At 42.3% G+C, this 15742-nt stretch overlaps 1 protein-coding gene across 2 annotated transcripts in view; it reads right to left on the minus strand.

Annotated features, from left to right (window-relative positions):
- Positions 1–15742, minus strand: part of ATXN1 (ataxin 1) — a 216097-nt gene that overhangs the window by 18923 nt on the left and 181432 nt on the right. The gene's annotated exons all lie outside the window — the stretch shown is intronic.

A 15742-nucleotide genomic window follows, 5' to 3' on the forward strand; every position in this document is an offset into this window, starting at 1 on the left:
ACAAAACCAAGTGACTAGTTACTCTCTCTGACTCAGTGAGTAGGGAGCCTCCCTCCTGCTTAATGGGGAGCAAGCAGATAAAATGGGCACAGAGCCCAAATCCATCACCAGTGTCACTTGACTGAGGCCAGCATGGCAAGGGTGAGATCGCCCCAACTGTTCTGATTAGGCAACACAGAAAACAATCAAAAGAAAATGAAATAATGCAGGATTATACACACATAGCAGGTTCCACAGTCACAAGCTTCAGCTGCAATTAAAAAACCCACCCGTTCCAACTAAGAATGCAAATCATCATCGTTGCTCTCAAGCAGGGAACATTGACAAATGAAGGCGGTGTGCTAACAGGCAGTGCCAGTACTCTTAATTTAAGTATGTGAGAAACAAAGGTATGTATCATCCAGGGCTGCCAGAAAGACGTTGCCTTAAACAACAATCAAAAAGAACTCTGAGGACTTAAAAATTGGGGGTTTTTAAACAAAAAAAAACAGAGACAAGGAAACCTTTCACTCTATTTTTCCCAGACAGGTGAAGAAAGAACAAGAAAACAAAAAAATCACACAGCTCCCATCAAGGTTATTTATATACAAGTTTTGAACTCAGGAACTAAAAATATTCCTGGGATGAACCTGTGAGTCCAGTGAATCACAGCTTGGAAACCTGAATGGATCTTTTGTAAGAGTCACTGAGCCACGAGCATGCTTTCTCACCGCTGCGATCACTGCTGTGAAAGCGCCTTACCCATGTGCCCCTGGAAATCCACGGCGCAAGACAAGTGACTCCCGGCACCAGTGAAATGGACAAGAGGATGACTAGCTACCTGCAGCTGGGTTCAATCCCAGAGCCGAGTAATTATTGCAGCCCTCTCCTGTGGCTCATATGGAGCGCAGCATGGAGCTATAAAGCGTTATGCAAGTCTAATGTGCTGCCAGATCTCTTCGAGCAGGCAGCAGCCAAGTCGCTCCCTCCCACCATTGGCTCAGCTTCATTAACTTAATCAGGTATTCATTCATTCATTCACTCACTCATTCAAAAAAAAAAAAAAAAAATTACTCTAAAGCTGGCAAATAGCCAGTGCCATGCATGCATGGAGCATGCTCACATCAGCCACTGGGGCTGGAAGAAGAAGGATAATCTAACATTCCTCAAGCTCTGAACAGGGCTTTAGCTTTGCACGCAGCTCAGGCACAAACACATCTTTGCCACGGCCTCCCCAAGAGCACAGAGGGCTTGGGAGCTGTGCTGAGGTCAGACGCTGGCGCTGGAGACCGCAGAATCGAGAGCAGCCCTGTAAGTCAGTGCAGCCAGCAGGAAGCTGAGTAGAGAACTTCCCCAGAGCAATGACTAATTAAGCAATTTGATTATTTAGGGGGGAAAAAAAGGAATTGTGGCAGGATCGACACAACTCATTTTGCTGCAAGGCTGCTCCCCCCCCCACCCTTTCTTCTGCACTTACCACATATGTTGCACAGCTTAGTCCAGACAGAAGGGACTAAAGCAGAACAGAAATAGGGTTTGCAAAAAAAAAAATGAAACAGAAAAAAGAAGGGAAGCGTCACTCAGCTAATGTTAAAAGCAATTGGTAATGGAAGTCTGTTTGATCCCCATATTTATAAATGTAAGACTTCCTACAGGCATGCAGCATTCAAGCATTGAATACAGCCCCCTTCCTTGCACTTATTTTTCTTACTCTTTGCATGTAAGTCTGCAAAGAATGTTGTTACTTCCCTCTAGCTGTCACCAGAATGACTTTCACTGCATTTTTTTCCCCAGCACACTACAAGAAAGCTGCTTCATAACTATTACAAAAAGCAGGCTTTGAGAGTCAGCTCTGACTTTACCGGGAAGAGCTTCACGCAAGGAGCCAGGCTGGACATTAAGGAAAGGGGAAAGGTGTTACATTTCTCTCAGTGGAAGCTGAGCAACAGCATGGAAGCAGTGAGCATCTCTCCCCCCTTACCTCATTCTGCCCTGTGTGAAAAAAATACCAGATGGCAGATTACTCTGAGCAAGTCCATAAAAGTAACTTGGAAATATAAAGCACTTTGGACTTTTTCAAAATAGTGTTTATGGTTATATAATGAAAACAATATATCCTGGTGTAAATCTTCAGCCAGAGATCTGGTTGACATGGCTCAAGAGTATCTACACTCCCCACCTTCCCCTAGTGATGCAAATCAGATGTTATAACCCTCCATGCTCTCTTATCATGGAGAGTACAAATATTTTCTGCAGGAACTTCAAGTGCCTCTTCTGTAGATGGCCTAAAAGTCACTATTTCTCTTTAGATAAAAAAATAAACAACCAAATCTGAAACCTTCTGTGGCCACCACCACAAGCCATGATACAAATGGCAAATTAGACAAAGACTTTCAAGAAGGGTTATTAATGTAAGGCAACACTTAGCATCTGTAGTTCAGATGCACTTAGCAAAAGCATTTAAAAGACCCCAAACCAGAACCTGTTACTCTGATCCTGATTCCACTCCTGACCATAGCACAGGAGCCCATGGTTAACTCGAGGATCCTTTCCTGAAGCTCTCTGTAGGTGGGTGGTGCTGAAGAGCACCCAAGTAACTAGCAGACAAGCAAACACACAGCTTCTGAGGAGAAAGCTGTTGACATGTCCAAGGGCTACAAGTGAGACTTACACATTGCAGCTCACCAGCAAGTGAGCAGTGAGGTATGGCTGAACATCACTTCTTTGCTACATGACACACCATGGATTTGCTGACTGTAAGAGAAAAACTACTCAGCATGCTTTTACTGCACTAATAAAATTAAAAAGGAGAAAGAAATGCAAAGGTGTCTGAAGACAAGCTGCTTCTTAGTCCTTGGCTTCCTGCACTCCAGAGTGTGTAGGACAGCAGTCAAGCAGTCTCGAAGTACTCTACACTGAAGTCAGCCTCCTTCACTGGAAGTTCAGTCTTGGCTAAGGGCCTGTCAATTATCTAAGCCCTTAAGCACTGTGGCTCTTTCATTACCTTTGCCCCCATCTCTCATCCTTCTCCAAATGGAGTCCAAAGCTTGGAGGCTCCTTCTTTTCACTTCACCTCCCTTCTCTTGCAGCCCTGACACAATTTAAGACACATTCAAGACACAGTACAAACTTCCTCCTCTGCCCAGTTATGACTTTCCCTGACCTGCTTGAACAGCTGCTCAAGCCTTCTTCACTGCAGTCACCTCCTTTCCTGGCATCAGGGCATCAAATCCCCGGAAATTCCTCCTCCTGAGCCTCTCCTCCATGCATCATGCTCCATACATGGGAGCACCCAGCAAGGTGTGATTTCTGACACCAGAAGTAGTTACCCAGTTTTAAGGCAGGCTATCAGAAGAAGGTCAGGAACATAAAGGAGCAGGAGAAGAAAACTAGCCTGGGAACGCTGAGAATTTTATCCCAAATGATCCAAACTTTGCAGAAGTTGTAGTTTGGTCTAGATAAATAAAAGGGATGTGGTTGGAGCAATTCAGGTTCTTTATATGAATAATTTCACTGCTCCCTCTGAAAGAATCATTAGAAGAGTGTAAGGTTTCATGATTCAAGATAGGAGAATGAGAAGGCAATATTTCAGCACTGTGAAATGAGGCTTGCGTGTCTAACCACACTACCAGCTCAGAGTTCACTTCTCACAAGTGTCAAGTATATTTTCCATTCTGTACTTCTGCAAGCCCTAGTTCTGTCTGTTGTCATCACTCATGGGGATTTACCTAATCCCTGAAACGGCAGAAAAACATCATCTTTTTTGCTGGAGAAACAGAATCATGTCTCAAGCACACTGAAAAATTCAAATTGTCTGTATCATTTATTGTAGCTCCATTCATCCACCCTGTTGACAGTATAAATACAAATGATGCCCTTAACAAAATGCTGAACTGCAGTCCAATGTATTAGTGGTATTTCTTAAAGATTTCCACTCACTTTTGCTGTTTCTCTGCTCACATTCTTCACACTTCAGCATACTCAAGCAGCTGCCTGTTTATACAAAGCCTGAAAGAGAAATGTTGATTCCCTTCTTCATCAAAGCTGGTGACTTTAGCTCTATCCACTGGTCTGAACTAGAAAGTGGGGCAAAGGCAATCAAAAGTTAGCGGTTCATTTGAAATCTATTATTTTGCAACTCAGCTACAGAGAGAGACTCCACAACTTTCTAAGCACAGAAATTCATCCTTCTAAAGTTTTATTTTAAACACTAGTGAGCTGCCATGTTGACCTTTAAAATTCATGATATCACATTATACATGGCTGGTACAACTTGCTGTGCAGCTCCGTTCATACACAAGTAAATGACAGTGCAGTTCCAGACTTTTTTTGGCACTCCTTGGTCTCATGCCAGCAAATCCAGCTCAGAACTGTGTGTCCTCTGCTGACAGAGCTCTCCTACCAACTACAGCCTTTTGCACAGGGCCCAGCAAACATGTGTTAGCCCTTTTGTGGCAACAGACTCATCCCCCCGAGGTTTGCCAAGGAGCTTCAATGGGTATCACCCACAGGGCTCTGAAGTACCACCCCTGGCTGGGGCTAAGGCAAGACCTTGTATGAAAACTTCTTCTCTATCCAAGGATACCTTGGTAATGACCAGATTTCAGTTTCCACATCAGTTAAGGACCTCTCAGAAGTACTCCAACTAAATTAGGGGAAGGATTCAGCCTGAGATCTGAGTGCTCAAAACCTTTGTGAATTCTTCTTCAAGCCAGAATTTAAGTGCTGCTCTCCCAGAGAAGAAAATAGTTAAAACAGGCTCAGATCCTCCCATTGCAAAACAGAACCCAATGGGGAAACTTTCTTGGGAGAGGACAGCTCCTGGGGGAGTCCCTTGCAGAACACTGCCTCATCTCACCAAGACACTCACTCCAGCCAGGACAAACAAGGAATGCTGACATGACAGTCAGGCTGGTCTGATCATGGAGGCACCCGGTGTCTGCCTTGAGAGTTTGAGAAGCAATAGCTGTGTGTAGATGGGATGCATCCCACTGCTCCATAGCATCCCCTGCAGCCCCAAAAGCGTTATTCACCATCTCCATTCCTACAGCAAAAAAGGAAGACTGAGGTTTTCCTGGTTTTATTTAAGCCCATTTAGTTATGGACCAAGTGATTCTCCAGCTTCTGAGCTGCTTACCACTTTCTCTCTCTACCTACTGTTTCTTCTGAATGTGTAATGATTTTACATCTGTTAATCTGGTTTGGTTTCTTCTTCATACTGTTAGTGACTTGCAGACTCTTCATGGTAAATATGAAATAAAATGCTGTTTCTTCTGTCTTTTGTTCTTGTGCTTATGGATGAATGACATATTTTCTTAGAAACATGAAATAACTACTGCAATGAGTGATAGATAACCACTTTGGTAGAATAGACAAGTTCTAAAAATATGGAATGATCATGAGATCATACAACCAGGATGACTAAAACAACAACATAATTGGTCAGAATTTATTCAGCTCCTAAGGAAAAAAAACTTGACAACACTCTGCTGTAAGGTTAGTGAAACTAAAACTGAAATAAAGTACACAAGTCACTGTTGCCCTTTGGCTAAAATTAAGTAAGAACTAATGGTGTCTAATAAAAAAGGCAGGAATTTTTCAAGGAAAAATTACATTAGGAAATGTTTGTTTTCAAACCTGAATATGTTGGAGGCAAAAATGTTTGAATACATTGACAGCTGGAAAAAACTGCTGGAACTTCTTTGTAAATATTTTCCCAGTAATATTAAAAAAAATTAAAACCTATTTGCTGGTTTCAAAACTAAATGTTTTAAACACTTAATGAAGGTGTAATTAAAAAATGCAATAACTACAACAGAAATTTAGTTTAAAATGAAACCATCCTCTAGCTTGAATACAGGACTATAGGCTTGGCTATACTGTTTTGTAAAACATGTTCACCTATTACCTCATTTTCACTTTATCTCAGCTTTTTAAGTTTTCCTCCCATTAGATCAAGAAATGTTTTTCTGAGATCGTGGAAATTCTCATGGGCTGAAATACCATTTCCTCTTATCTCTGATTTCTAATAAGATTTAAATCTTTCCAGCAAGGGCAAGACCTACCCAAGTATTTTGAAGCATATATATATATGTATATGAAAATTCACACTGTTGCTCTTGCCTGGCAAAACTCATGAGCTACACTGGAAAAGGAGTCTTTCTTCTTCTGTGACAGCATCATTCAGCTCGCCTCCCAAAGGTTCAATTCTGCCTGCAAAATCTTTCCTTTCAGTTCAAATTGCTGCCAAAACAGCACAGTATTCTCTGTGATGTACAGCCAGGTTGAGCTGACAGCTACCACACTGGATTAATGAGAGGGAAAAGAAGAAAGAGAGGGAAGGGCTCTGCTAGCCTGTCTGGTAAATTGGGATTGAAGGAGCTGCAGCATCTCAGAAGCTGCTCCATTCCATTCAGTGGGGAAGGAAGGAGAGGGGAGATGTCTCTTACCCATGTGCTGCCTCAGCTGCTGAGGAAAGCTGCCTGCATGACTAACACAAGGGGCACCACAGAACGAGTTTATGATAATCTCTAAATAATAATCTTATAATAGTGGGGGATAATAATCTCCCATGGGTGGCATTGCTATAACTATCAGTGAAACCTTGTGCAATTCCATTTCACTAGTGGGCTGCTGGCAAGTATGGGAATATGCTTATTACACCTATCCACTGAAAGTGTTGGAAGACTCTCAAAAATTAGATTTTAGCAGGTGATTTTGACAGCTGTGATTTGTGTTGCCACTCAGCACAGCTGAAACCACTCGAATGAGGAGCTGCAAAGGTGGGGGTAACACAACTGAATCCTCTGCACCACTCAGGTCAAGGCCTTGCCCAGGACCCCTGCAGAGATCCATGGCAGCTGCTACTCCAAGTGTGAGAGCCCAAGAGGAGCAAAGCACTCTGAAAACACTGCAAGCCACAGCATGGCCACACTGCACCAGCACCTAATGGCTCTTCCATGCAGTTGCTGTACCTACATCCATCAAAACCCCATACATGTCAGAGATAAATTACCAACTGCCAGAAAACCAGCAAAAAAACCACCTGCATACCACCTACTGCACAGACCTAATGCTCCAATTAGACTAGGGGCCTCCTCACACAGCTTACTTCATTTAGGCAAATATTTCCAGTGGAACATGCAGACAAATCAGCCCTGGGAGCACTAGCAGCAGCTGCTGCTTTCTGCATGCAGAGTGTTGAGCAAATCAAGAGAGATGAGCTGCTGCTCCCATCAGAATCTCAAAGATGTGGATGACAACGCTGGTTAATTAAAAGACACAGGATAAGACTAGAGGAAAATCGTCGCTCAGCAGCTCAGACTGAAAATCAAGCTGGTCTGACAAGAAATAGGAGCTTTACCAATTTTCAGTCTGTGGTCAAGAAGTCTTTCTATGGCTCTGGTGTAAAATTATTTCCCCCCACACTGTTCTTTTCTGAACTACTGTTTTAGCTTTTTTTTTCTTTATTCTCCTCATCTTAGCATTTCTGTCATTCTTGCTTCCTCTTAAATGTTAGTTTCTGTCCTTGCTTCAATATCACTTAAAATGCCACTATCACTAACAGCATGAGACTGAGTCAGAACTGAGACTGCGCACTCACTCGCTTTTGATTCTAGGAATTACTAAAAGCCAGAAAATGTACTGTGAATTACATGCCCTCTCACTGATGCCCAGAATTGCACTAACACAGTATATGTAATACAATCACTATGAAGTGTTTATTGTGTCACACTCTACATAAAGATTTTCCACTCTGTCCTGTCTTTTCCCACCCCCCAACTTTAAGGCTAAAGAAAAAACACTGAGATGGTTAGTAGTAGATGGTTTAAAGAAAAAACACTGAGATGGGCATTAAATAATATTTCAGCATGTTCTTAAGGATGAGTTTTTTCTCATCACTACCACTTTAACAACATAAACCAGTGGTGAAGAAGCCTTCCTGAGGGGCCTTTCTCGTACCCTTGCTGGGGGGAGGGTATTTATTCTCTTCACATTCACTGGAGAGAAGCCACACTTCACAGGCAGGTCAATACAAAATTTCTGTAAAAACTCAAACTGCTGATCTCAAACAAGTGTTAAACAACCTTAAATATGCATGTGGATTGCCATTTGTTTTGGATTTAATGGCACAGATTATAATCTTTAAAGAGAAAAGCTGATGCAGGACAGCCTCTCTGTTTTCTTCACTTCCTACCTGCAGAATGTGGCCTGGAGATGAGGGATGCAGAGAAGGATCGTTCTGGTCAGATAATAAAACCAACAGAACACTTTTTGATAGTTATTAACTAAAGTTTTGCTTCTTTACTGCTAGATTTTGTTTATGGCTATGGGAACAAGATCAGTCCTTCCTTATATTAGAAACTGATTAAGAAGCCAAATGACAATTACATGAGGAGAAACAAACTTCCTCCATAAGCATGGGTTATATTCATGCAGTGGCAGCATTTGAAAAACATATAAGACGAAGTCTGTCCTGTGCCATCAGAAAGAAAAAGCCAGTGAAGATCAAGAGGCTTTAAAAATCAGTTATAGGAGATTATCTAATTACCATCATATTTAATAGTATATGGCTTTCATAATTTTCTGTTATCATCAAACTGCTAGAACTAAAAGAAAATGGGAAATTGGCTCTAATGCCAATTGATAAGGGGAAGGATTCATTCTGCCCTCTGGGTCCTTGGTTTGGAGACAGCTCAGGTTGAAAGTGAAAGTCATTCTTGCTGGGTACCTCTCTGAAGTGAGCTGGTGTTCTTAGGCTTGGTCCAGTTCCACAAACACAGAACAAAACCCATCACCACAACAACTGGCTGCACTGGAGATGAAAATTCTTGAAAACATTCTATCTCTGACTTTTTGTGAGCATGCAAATAGATACTAGCCTGGAACGAGGATATTTATACAGGAATAGTTATGCCAAAGTAAATCTCACCAACGGTGACTGTATGAAACTTGCATGCATATCACTTTAAAACTAGAATGATTTGCCTTGCAGCAACAGAGGTGTTTTTACCCCTGTGCAACCCCATTACTTTGGTGAGGGGCAACAAACCCAGCGACCATAAGTCTGCCAAGACTTCAGTAACACTGACAGCAAAATGTGCATCTCAGTATTATTGCTGCTCATTTTTAAACTGCCTGAGCAAGGCTCAGCTTCAAGGTGCATCCTGGGTCAGGCTGAATCTAGAGGACCTACACTGTCTGAAGAGTTTACAGTAGGTTTGTGTTGCCCAGCAGGTCACCTTAAATCCAGCTAAACAAGCAGTCAAATCCAGTTAAACTAACGCAGGTGCAGGTCAATAAAGAGCTGAACAACTCTTCTTTTTTTGGAGGCTGGATACTGCAAAGTGTAAACCAACACCCTGTCCCTCAGGACTGCTCCTTTCCTGGCAGAGGCTACAGCACATTAACAAGGCAGCACAGCTTGCATTGTAGCTGCTGTGCCGGCTCCATGGATTAATGGAGACTTTGTCCTCTGGGGCTGTCAGCCCCAAACCTTTCAGGAGAAATGAAACTCTGAGAGGGAAAAAAAAAGAAAACCAGTAGTGGAATTACAAATAAGTGTCTTTCTGACTTTCAAATGAGACGTGAAGCATCTTCATTTACAATTTAATAATTCAGTAAGCACTTTATTGGAAGAGACTATCTAATGGGTTAATTTCCAAATGTCATTTATCTTTACTCATTGGGGATGACTTTCTATAATTCACTCGAGGCTGCAACACTCATAGATTAATTCATCACCCTCCAACTTGAGAAGATAAAAGCCTAACAAGCTCTAACCTGCTACACAGACTATATTTAAGCAGTACAGGATAATGATAAATATCTCCCATAAAATGTGTTCTCTTCACACTTCCTGCAAAAACTGCTGAGCGAGCCAGCTGGCGAGATGGAGCTGGCGGTCCTTGCTCACAGCCCCACCATGCACACGTGGTGAAACTGGAGCGCTCCCTTCCCCAGCATCGCCCTCATCCCCGGCTGCCCACGGGCCTGCAGAGGTGAGCACAACTTTGTCCCCTGCTGACGGTTTCTGTGGCCCTGTCCACACCCCAGCAGTGACTCTTCCTCATGCCTGGCAGGCAGGCAGGCAGGAAAAGGCTGCTGGGGGCTGTGTGTGCAGGTTGGTTCCCATTAAACGTGCCCCATTTCCCAGGCCAGACTAAGCACTTTGCAGAACAAATGCAGACTGGGTGTCTCCCCAGCAGAGAGCAATGACTATTGTAGGCAGAGTGGGGAAGCAGGAACCGGGAAGAAGGCAGATCAGGCAGCAGCACAGGCCATTGCAGAGCCCGGATGCAAACTGAATCACTCCTCGCTTCCTTCTTTCATGTGCAAGTGGTGGATGCTGATAAGCATTCGGGACCTCACTCCTGCGTCCTGGAGCCAGAGGAGGTCCAGGCCAGTCCCTGCATCGTCCCCTCCTGGCCAGATGTTACTCCCATGCTTTCCAGGACTGCTTTTAACATCACAAAGATGTAACTGCAGCCAAGTACAATGACCTCCAGCTGAAGCTGGCCTTCCTGCCCGGGGCCTGAAGCCTAAGTGACCTAAGCACAGCACCAGGATGTTAACCTAGCTCATTACCCCAAGCGGGAACAATCTTTGATCTCCAAGCAATGCTGAGACTCAGCATCCTTCCAGCACCACCTTCCCCAAGTGCTCTCCTCACTTGCATCACTGTGTTAAACACACACTGATCACTCTGGAGAACTGAGAGCACAGCAAAGAGCCAGCCTTTCCAATGTGCTGAAGAGGAGTCCTTGGCTACAACTGCATTTCCCAGCCATCACACCCTGGATGTGTGCCACTGGGAACTGGAAGAGTAAACCACTATGACTAAAAATTATAGTTACCATCTACAGACACACTTCCTCATCTAATTAATGCCAGAAAAGAAGCCTTACTCCCAGCCACCTGGCCATTTTAATGGGCTGAACACATCTACCATAAGATTTTCAAAGCAGCCCCTTCAGGTAAAGGTCATTTATTTTGTTGATTTAAAAGCCCTCTAGGTCTTCACAAAGCCTGACTGTGTGGGAGCTGCAGAAGTCTCACTATCCTCTTCTAGGGATGTGTCTTCTTCCAGGCCAGCCAAGATCAAAGTCTGATATAGAAAAAAAAGGCCTTGTTGTGGGCCTCCACACTTTAAAGAAGTCCTGTCACCACAGCTGGCTGTGCACAATGCCTTCACATTTATGCTTCCCTCTCTCCCATGAGTTAGGATAGCATCAGCTTACAAACAATACAATCAGATTAAACAATTTAATCCTTTCCTGCCAATTCTACCTACGTTTTATTCAGACAATGTATTTGGATTCCCAATGGTATTTCTTTTCAGATTATTGTGAGCTCACTGTAGTTACATACCATTGACCAACCACTTTTTTCCCAAAAAAAGTCTTTGCAGAGGTGAATTCAGTTCTTCAGCAGTGGCAGAAACATGACTAAATACTTGCTGCACAGATGAGCTAGTAGCATGAATTTTTTGGTCTAAATTTTAAACCACAAAGAGATGCAATAAGAAATGAATGAAGGTATATGAATACATGCAATGAAGAAGAAATCCTTAGTACCTCTCATGTATCTATTTCCATTTTCTGATTTCAAACTACTGAGACAAGGAACTTTTTTACCAATTCTACTAAGAGCTTTCTTCGAAGCTGGAAGGAGATGCAGGGTCACAAGCTTATGAACTTAGTGCATTTTCCCTGCAGCCTTATGTTGCATTAGTTTTGGTTTCCTTTTCTTTTTCTATCCATTCAGACCATAAGCGTTTGGTGGGATGATCTGGCAGTCATTCTGCACAACACCTCTAGCAAAACAAAGGGAACCCATTTCTTGGTCACTTCATGAAGTGCTCCCACAACAATACCTCACTGGTTTCCCAGGCTGCTGGCAGTGGGCAACACCCGGTACCTCACAGAAAGGCAAAAACTATGAAAGCAATAATAATAATGCAACTAGGCACCCATAAACAGTGTAGAGCAACAGAATAAAAGGCTTCATGGACATCTACAGTTTCTACTCCTGACTGCTGAATTGCATTGCTCACATGAGTGGCAGCTGCTCCAGCACCACTTAAGATTGCAGCACGACCACTATGGGGCTGCAGTGTGTAATGTACACAAAACTCCTGCTGAGGGGAAGGCACTCATTCCTGCTTACTACCTTCTTTTTACATCTGTCATTTTTGTGGAATCATTTGCCTTATGCTACTGAACAAATTGCACTTGTGAGCAGTGGGACAGAGACCCCATTTCAAACCCTTTTTTAGTTCTCCCTGGTTTGCAGTTAAGAGCAGACATGGGACACTGACCAGAAGTTCAGTCGGTCACCTTCCATAACCAAGCTCCTATCCTCCCTGGGGCTGCACAGCTTCCTGGGATTTGGAAACACGCACAAAATCCTGCCCCCAGAGGAAGGAAAGATAAAACCTCTGTGAAATTTGTCAGGTTCAGGATTTTGACACATGCCATCTAGCTACTGCCACCAATATTTCTATGGAAGTCATCTGATGATACCCTGGGAAGTTTTAGCCCCCCAAAAAAAGCTTTTCTTACACAGCATCAAGACATTACCAGCTGCCAGGCCACAAACATGGTCTTCCAGGAGAGGGTAACACTTCTACATATAAACTACATCTCTGTATCTTATGATCAGGATGCCACTAATGTTGGTCCTAGGGATAATATAACAGATGGAAATCCACTCTCCAAAAGAAAACTGCATGGAATATGGTACCTTACAGAGAGTAACTTCAACTTATGTGTGGGAAACAACTGGATGAGGAAGAAAGTCTCTGGGTTAATAGCACAAGCAGGGGACAGTAACTTCTGTGGTTCAAAACATGGTTATATCCCTGTTTCATAGCACTGGTTATGTTTGTTCCCTATATATGGCATAATTTACCACTACTTAATCTTTGGTGGAAAAGTAAACAAAACCTTGCACAGCCACACCACCTCTTAAACTGCTCCACCCTGTCTTTTCTAAAAATTATTATTTCTTTTTTTAACAGCCCTAAGCAAAACTCTTAGGAATTTTTCTAGGGGAGTTTGTTAGGAATTGGGTAGATTCATATGATAAAAATGCAGTTGTCCTCAAAACTCATATAAACAAATCTATAAAAGTAAATAGTAGCCCTTAGAAGTATAAACACTCAACTTTAATTTTTACATAGTTTCCTTATCTAGCAATGATTTTTTTTCCTTAGTAGATACCTTTGCCAGCACCAAAACACAATGTTTCTAATACAGATGCAGTCACTGGGTATTTCTGTGCACAAAACTGTTGACCGAGTGACTTTAGCTCATTTGAGTAGCAATCAAAGCCACTGTTTCTCTAGATATGCACCTAAAATTCCAGCCTAGTGCCTATTAATGTGAAACCATGGGAAACCAGTCTGCTTAAAGTCCAATCACTGAGAATATTAAGTAACTTTGTTGGGAAGGCAGGCTTACATTTTCTGATGAACTGGACCACTGAGACTCCAGATGTGGTAGCTGCTGTGCCAAGCCACAGCTATCTGGTGGGAGGGTGGAGAGGGGCAAAAACAGCATTTAAATGGGCAGAGACTGTGAATCCAGGGCTCTGCAGTGAGTTCACTCCAATGAACTTGTTAACCAATCTCTGGGCAGCCAAGCAGCTTAATCCAAGCAGCAGCCCAACTAAGCAACAAAGAGACAGACCTATTTCCTGGGAAGCCAGAGAGGTTCTGACTGGTGCATGTTGTAAATTTGCTGGAAAGAGTACATTTTGGGTTTTGGTGGGGTTTTTTGTTTGTGGGTTTGTGTTTTTTTGTTTTGGTTTTTTTTTTTTTTTGGTTGGTTGGTTTTTTTTGGCCATTCTTGTTGGGGTTTTTTTAAGTGAATAAACATACACAACAAATACTTACTTTCCTTAACTACATCATATGATGCAGTACTGCAGACTGGCTTTTCAGAGAAAACCAACCCTTCCAGAGAAAGGGCAAAACTGAACAAAAATGTTGGTATCTCAAAACAAAAAACCTTGGTCTCTAGGGGATAATTTTTGCTTTATTTTCTGGTATTTGCTATTGATTTTTATCTTGTCACACATGCGTCCGTTTCTCTTTCATTTAATCCCTGCACTTGAAATAATTTCTACTGGGAAGGAATGACTCAGTGGTTAGTTAGACTGTGGACTCTCAAATCCTGTTTCCAACTCTTCATTTGCTCACAGGGCAACAACATGTATACATATCTTTAAATCACAAGAAATCTATTCCAAATTTTAATGGCTTAACCTAATTGTGCCCCAGCATAGTAAGAACTCATTTTATAACTTTCACTTCACAGATGGGAACAAATACTTTGAGTTCTTCCGGGGGTGCTGCAAACTGGCACTGGCAGCAGGCTGCATTAAAAGGTCACACAGAAAACTGTTGTGTTGAGGGAAAAGCATGTATCCTCTCTGAAACACCAGCAAAAACAGGCTGAGGGGAGAGGAAGGAGTTGGGGTGTGGACAGCTGGAAGCTGCTTCCATTTCAGTCATTACCCTCATCACTATTCTATTTAATGTTCTTGCAAGCTTTTCAGTGCTCTGGCATAACCCATCCAGGAGAAAAAAAAAAAAAAAAGAACCACCAAACCACAAAATCCCCAAAAACACACCTTCATGCAAAGTAACAGGGTTAATTTTCATCCATCATCAAAAATCATCTTTTAAAGGAAGTGTTCCCTTGCACATCATTCTGTGTCATTATTCAACTGACTTGAACAGGAAAACGAGATATTTTAAACCCCTAAAATTGAAAAATAATTTCTGATTTCTGATATTCTGTTTTCTCATACTAATGCTGGTGATGATGTCACTGAAAACTCACTCAGTAGAAAACTCTAGCAGTTTCTGATTGACTCAATACTTTCAGGGCAGTGATGTCTTTCAGATTCAGTAACAACAGATTTTACTCCTGAACCTTGTCCCCTGATGTTTGTGAAATTACCCCAATCGCACGGGTTATCTCTCCAGTCCTGGCAAATCATTCCAGCTTTAGTTTGTTTTAACACTGTTTTTCTTTCATCTCCCACTTCAGGTTCACTGTCCTTATGTCACCCCAAAGAGCAACCAAAGGATGAAGAGGGATTCTTGGGGAGAACAGAGATAAAACAGGAGGATAAAGGCAAGAAACTATTTGTCTGCAATCCCGTTAGTGGGGAGAATGCTTTACAAGGGTACCTGGTGGGGAACATGCCTTGCCCATAGCAAAAAAGCCTCCATGTAGCTGCTTTGTAAAATTCCAAAGTATAAAACACGTCTTTGAAGCCAAATTAATGATCCACAGCACGGTGGAAATTCTTCTGACACTTCCGTAGACATAACGTTCTTTCACCCTTTTGACTTTCGGCAGAGCCTCAGGAACAGACCTGCTCAGATTGATAAAACTTGGAAATAGAAAACACCAGCAGGGATTGCCACAATGGAAAACACAATGAGGAATACAGGGCATATATTTGTGCCCACAGCTATCCTTTCAAAGTTACTCCAGGCTGAACATTTTGGGATATAAAGGATGTATTCTGTGCACATTCTAATGGGAGTTAAGAATTAGAATGACAAAGACTGTAATTCTCTTAATCTGGTTTCTTTATTCTTTCTCTTGGGTTAATTTGCTAGTTTCCCTTTTGTTTAGCAGTAAAGTTTTCATTAGTATAATTCAGTCTGTGAAAAACTAAAAGATGATCTGCATTTATAGATTGCTAAACACTTTCATCAAAACTTTCTGCAAGGCTCAGACTG

Source organism: Ammospiza caudacuta, chromosome 1 (assembly GCF_027887145.1).
Source record: "Ammospiza caudacuta isolate bAmmCau1 chromosome 1, bAmmCau1.pri, whole genome shotgun sequence".
Classification (NCBI taxonomy): Eukaryota; Metazoa; Chordata; class Aves; order Passeriformes; family Passerellidae; genus Ammospiza; species Ammospiza caudacuta.